General features: G+C 36.5%; 1 non-coding gene across 1 annotated transcript; it reads right to left on the bottom strand.

The window, feature by feature from the left end:
- Positions 1-3,993: 3,993 nt before the first annotated feature.
- LOC131178835 (small nucleolar RNA R71) lies at positions 3,994-4,100 on the bottom strand. Its single transcript, XR_009147843.1, has one exon. It is a non-coding gene; the product is annotated as a small nucleolar RNA R71 (small nucleolar RNA).
- Positions 4,101-6,346: the final 2,246 nt, after the last annotated feature.

Consider the following 6,346-nt stretch of genomic DNA (forward strand, 5'->3'; position numbering starts at 1 on the left):
TTCCCAACTCAAAACTTCACTTTCCTTCACTTTCTAGGCTACCAAAAGGTTGTTTAAGGTGTGGGGTAAAATTTTAATGAAGAGAGGTTAGGGTTTTGTGGTGAAACAAAGTAAGAAAGTGAGCTTGCTTGAAGTTGTCAATGGAGGTTGGGCAAGGCAAAGGAAATGGCTGATTTTTGGGGAGGAAGAAGGCTGCTCACGTTTTTTGTTTCCTTTAGTCTTTATTTGGTCTTATTTATCTCTTTTATTTGTTGGTTAATGGTTTGTTTAATTGTAATTGGCTATAGCTTGTAAATGACATCATCAAGATGTCATAAATGAGCCTTTTTTTTATTTTTCCTTTCTTTTCGTCACTACTCACTTCAAATTAATTTTTCATCAACATTAATTCATATTTTATGTCATGTTAATTATTTACTTAGCTGGACAAGTCGGCCAAAAATCACCTCTGAAGGCGAAATGACCAAAATGCCCTCCGTTTGGCTCAACGGGCCAAAATTGTCTGTACCGATTGAAAAATTTTTCTAGGTATTTTCTTGGAATTCTAATGCCATGGGAACCTCAATAACCCTTCTCTCCTCGTTGCGAGAACCGCAACTTCCCTCTGGTTACCCATCGCTTGGGCACCGGCTCATTTGACTTTGTTGTATTTTATTTCTAAAATTTTTTTACTAAATTTTTCTTATTAATATTTGAGTTAATTATGGTCCCTCACTTTAGTTTAAATATTTTTCCAGAAGTTCTAGCTGTCCGGACCGACACCGGTCACCGGAACAGTAGATTGTGCGGAATTGCTACCGGGAGGATGTTACAATTTCTATACATGAAATTGGGTTTTGGAGCCTTGGAATGAAAAAGAAACATGGGTAGGCAGAAGTAACTTAAGCTAGCGAATTAGGGAGCTTCGGCTACCGAAGTCCTGAACTTAAGTGCCATTAAGAAGCAGTAGGAACTTTAGCTATTGAAGTCTTGAATTTCAAATGTCCTCAAGAAGTAGTAGCTACTCCAGTTGCCGAAATAATGATTTTTAGTAGCTGAACTTGGGAATTTTCAGAATTCTTAATTTGATTCTACAACAACCTTTTATACACAAAATAATTTCAACACATGTCTAAACCTCAAAAAGATCAACTCAAACATAATACATGCCATAGACTTAACAACCAACTCTTTTAACCTAGAAACACAACATGCGTTAACCCCAAAACATACAACTTGCAAGAAAACTATCAAATCACAAAACTAAAAATCTCATCTTAAGGTCTCAAAATCCCAAATCAACTCATGGGTATGTAATGACCCAACTAAGGGTCGTTACTCGCACTAGGGATCGAGTCAACTTAAAGCTGTCAAAACCCTTAGCAAGCCTAAAATCTATTAAATATAAGCTCATTTCATATACACCAAAACCTAAGCAACTCATAACCAATCACACTATAGCATTTTGATAAGTGCATAATTTATTAATTTTACTCCCATTTCATTTAGTGTTTCTAGTGTGTTTTTATGCATAATTCAGTTGATTAAAGTATATTTATCATTTAGGTATATTTTTAGATAGTTGTTGGAATAATTGTGTTAAATGGAGAAATTTTCAGCATTTGACCTTAGCTGTATTTTTCAGGTGTTTCTAAAGTTGTGGGTCTCCAATTTGAGTGCTGTTTAATCCATTGAAAATCTAAGATAGAGCACTTCAAATGATAAAGAGGGACCAAAGCCCAAATCAGTCCCCAAGGTTGACAAAATGAGCTATGGATCTATTGCAAAAGCCCAGACTTGATGTGTTATGACCAGTTTCAGTATTTATTTTGTATCTAGAGTTTTAGATGTTCAAATGAAGCAAGCCCAAGCCCAATTGAACCTTAAGAGCCACCTCTACAACTTCTATGAAGGGCTAGACGTGAGACAAGGCCATTTTAATTATCAAAAATGGCAATGAAGTCGCTACTATGGGCTGGACTGTCTGTCTGAACCAGTCCCAGTTTTTGGGCCATAACTTGGGCTGTAGACCTCGGGTTTGGGTGGATGAGTACCCGTTGGAAAGCTAAGAAATAGGGCTACAACTTTCCTGAAGAGGGCAAAGGCAGATTCAGAAAGGAAGTCGCTGAAAATCGGCCTTGATTTCAGAGACGTGAATGTAGGCTGAAAATCTATCTTTTGAATTTCAAAACTTTTCCTAGTTTGGTTCCTATCTTTGGGGTTAGGTTTTTGACTATAAATACATCTTTGGGCAGCAGCTAAGAGAATCCCTCCATAGAAGACCTTCGTTCTCCATAATCTTTTTAGATTTCTTCTTTATTTTTCTTTATTTTTCTATAAGCCATGAACATGAGTGGCTAAGTTCTTAATTCAGTTCAAGGGATTCAAATTCTTTTGCTTGATTTGTGAGACCAGGTTCTTAATTTAATTTATGTCTTTTTGAATATCTATTATTTTCTGATTTAATTGTTTTTAATCTGTTGAATGATTTGCTAAAAAGGCCTATTAGTTAATTGTTTGATTTGATCAATTGCTAGCTCATCTTCATAATCCGTAATTATTGTGTAAGATTGAGCATGAGTAGCAATTAGGTTTTATTGATTATGATCCAAGTTTTCGATAATAACCTAAGGAGACAATAGGGTGGATTAAATGATTTATGCTTCATAAATTATTGTTCAGCTTAACTACTTCCTTTTCTTAAAGTAGTTATTAATTTGATGAGGATTGCTTAATACCAACTTAGTTAATAATTAGAGTCAATAAGAGTGTTGGGCTTGAATTGATGAGTATAGGGAAGTCAGGGGTTTACCTCGCTGTTTAGTAAATCTACGTTAAGTATTCAATAAGATATAATTGTATTTCTTTTGTCTATGATCGAATCAATGTATTGGAATGCGAATTACCTTGGATTGAAGTTTGTTTAATTAGAAAGTTTCTTATTTTTAGATCTTAATTTTGGATTTTTGATTTCTTCTTTGGATTGCGAATTAACCTCCCCCCCCCTAACCTTTGTTTCTTTTTCCATTACGCAAGTGCATGAAATTTAATAATTCAGTCTTTAGGGTTCGACCTGGATTTACCACTTACTGCAGAAAATATTTCATAATTGGTGAGTTCAGTAAATTTAATTTTTGGTGGATTCGACAACCATCAAGAATTTTGGCGCCGTTGCCAGGGACTGAAATTCATTGGATTTTGTGTTTCTAGTGTTAGGGTATTTTGTTATTAATTTTGTTTGTGAAATATTGTTATTTTCAGGTTTTTGGAAAAAATTATGGTGTTACTATTTATCGATAGATTTTTGGTTGAATTTGGAGGGCAGCCTATACCTATTTTGAAGGAAATGACGCCCTGATCAAGACCAATGAATATATAGAATTCTTTGGCCCCACCCTCTTGAAGCCAAATTCCATTGTTTTCTAGGGTTTTGAGGCATTTTTTTGTTTTTACTTTGATTTCTTTTTGTTTATGACAAGAACTTCTCAATCTGGTGAGTTGATCTTTGATCCAGAAGTAGAAAAAATTGCTAAACGGTTGAGAAAATTGGCTAAGCAAGCTAAGTAGATTCCGAGTACAACTGAAGGAGTCCAATCTCCAAAGGAGCTAAGTTCGGATTTGGATTCAGAGTCAAGTTTTGAAAACGAGACCATGGCTGCTAGGACTTTGAAAGAGTTGGCTGCTCCTGATCTAAACCAACAGCTTTTGTGTATCCAATACCCTACTTTAAATGTTGCTTTTGAGTTGAAATCTGGACTAATCCATTTGTTGCCTAAATTTCATGGTCTTACAGGTGAGGATCCACATAAGCATTTAAAGGAATTTCATGTTGTGTGTTCCAGCATGAAACCTCAAGGAGTTTCAGAGGATCAAATCAAGCTTCGAGCTTTTCCCTTCTCACTGGAGGGCACAACTAAGGATTGGTTGTATTACCTTCCTTCTGGATCTGTCAACTCATGGAATAGGATGAAGCAGATATTTCTGGAGAAGTATTTTCCTACTTCTCGTGCTACCAACATAAGAAAAGAAATTTGTGGCATCCGGCAGTACAATGGAGAGAGTTTGTATGAGTATTGGGAGAGATTTAAGAAGCTGTGTGCAAGTTGTCCCCATCATTAAATAAGTGAGTAGCTTTTGATTCAGTATTTTTATGAGGGACTGTTACCAATGGACTGCAGTATGATAGATGCTGCCAGTGGAGGAGCTTTGGTTGACAAGACACCAGAAGAGGCAAGGAGACTGATTGTTAACATGGCAGCAAATTCTCAACAGTTTGGAATGAGAATGGATCACACACCTAGGAAGCTTAATGAGGTAAGTACATCTAACCTTGAGAAACAAATTTCAGATTTAACTTCTTTGGTGAGGCAGTTGGCTGTAGGGAACATGCAAACTTTTAAGGTATGTGGAATTTGTTCGGGTTCGGGTCATGCTACTGATATGTGTCCTGCATTACAAGAGGATGAATCAATGCAACATGCAAATGCAGTAGGACATTATGGACAGCCACAACGCAGGTATGATCCCTATTCTAATACTTATAATCAAGGATGGCGAGATCATCCCAATTTGAGTTATGGGAATCAACCAGTGCAAAACCGATACCAGCAGCAAAGACCACAAGTGAATCAACCATCTCCACCTCCACCTCCCTCAAATCAAGGTATGTCACTTGATGAAATTGTTAAGGCTTTGGCTAACAATACCCAACAGTTTCAACAGGAGACCAAAAATGCATTCAAAACATAGAGAGGCAGATTGGTCAGTTAGCCTCATCTGTGAGTAAGCTGGAAGCTCAAGGTTCTGGAAAGCTTCCATCACAAATAGTCATGAACCCTAGAGAAAATGCAAGTGTGATACTGTTGCAAAGTGGGAAAGAAGTTGATAATCAGACTCCACATGAGTCAACGAAAAAGAAGAAGCAAGGAGAAAAAGAGTCTGAAGTTCCTGAAATTGAGGTAAATACTGAACCTAAATTGAATAAGGTTAATAATTCTGTTCTTCTTCCATTCCCCTGCAGGTTGGCCAAAGGTGAAAAAACAAGAACAAGAGAAAGAAATTTTGGAGACTTTCAGGAAGGTAGAGGTGAATATACCTTTACTTAATGCGATCAAACAAGTTCCTAGGTATGCCAAATTCTTTAAGGAGTTATGCACTACAAAGCGCAAGTTGAGAAATAATGAGAAGATTAGTGTGGGGGAAAATGTGTCAACATTAATTCAGCAAAAATTACCCTCTAAGTGTAAGGATCCAGGTTCATTTTCTATTCCCTGCAGAATAGGTGATTCTAAATTTGAATGTGCAATGGCAGATTTAGGAGCATCTATTAATGTTATGTCAAATTCAGTTTTTCAAACTTTAAATTTGGGTCCTTTGAAAGAAACCAGTGTCATTATTCAGTTAGCTTATCGTTCTAATGCTAACCCATTGGGAGTAGTTGAAGATGTGTTGGTATAAGTTGGAGGATTAATTTTTCCTACAGATTTTTATATTCTGGATATAGAGGATAGTGTTCCCACATCAAAGTCAACTTTGGTTTTGTTTGGAAGACCTTTCCTAAAAATTACCAAGACAAAAATTGATGTGGATGATGGTACCTTAACTATGGAGTTTGATGGAGAGACTGTCAAATTTAATATCTTTGATGCCATAAAGTATCCTGCTGATGATTATTCTGTTTTTTCTATTGATGTTGTTGATACAATTGTGCAGGATGTTTTTAAGTTAAGCATGGAGGATGAGTTAAAAATGGTGATTAGTCAAGGAATTCAAGAAATCAGTACCAATCAGCCATTAAGTATAGAGGTTCAAGAGGCAATAATGGCATTGCAATCATTACCTTCTGTTCAAAAAAGGCATAGAGTATCAAAGATTGACTTACCTGTATCTCACACAAAATTATTACCTTCACTGGTGTAGGCACCAGTTCTTGAACTCAAGCCTTTACTTGAACATTTGAAGTATGTTTACTTGGGAGAAAAATGAGACACTTCCAGTTATCATCTCAAGTAATTTAACAAAGATTCAAGAAGACAGATTGACTAGGATTCTGAGAATACACAAGGAAGCAATTGGATGGACAATAACTGACATCAAAGGTATAAGTCCATCAGTGTGCATGCATAAGATTTTACTGGAGGATGAGGCTAAAGCAAGTAGAGAAGCTCAAAGGAGGTTGAACCCACAGATGATGGAGGTTGTGAAGAAGGAGATTTTAAAGCTATTGGATGCAGGTTATTTACCCAATTTCAGACAGCAAATGGGTAAGTCCAGTCCAAGTAGTGCCAAAAAAATCAGGAGTCACTATGGTAGGAAATCAAGATAATGAACTTGTTCTAACAAGGATTCAGAGTGGACGGCGAATGTG

The sequence above is a fragment of the Hevea brasiliensis genome, chromosome 3 (genome assembly GCF_030052815.1).
Source record: "Hevea brasiliensis isolate MT/VB/25A 57/8 chromosome 3, ASM3005281v1, whole genome shotgun sequence".
In the NCBI taxonomy this organism is placed as follows: domain Eukaryota; kingdom Viridiplantae; phylum Streptophyta; class Magnoliopsida; order Malpighiales; family Euphorbiaceae; genus Hevea; species Hevea brasiliensis.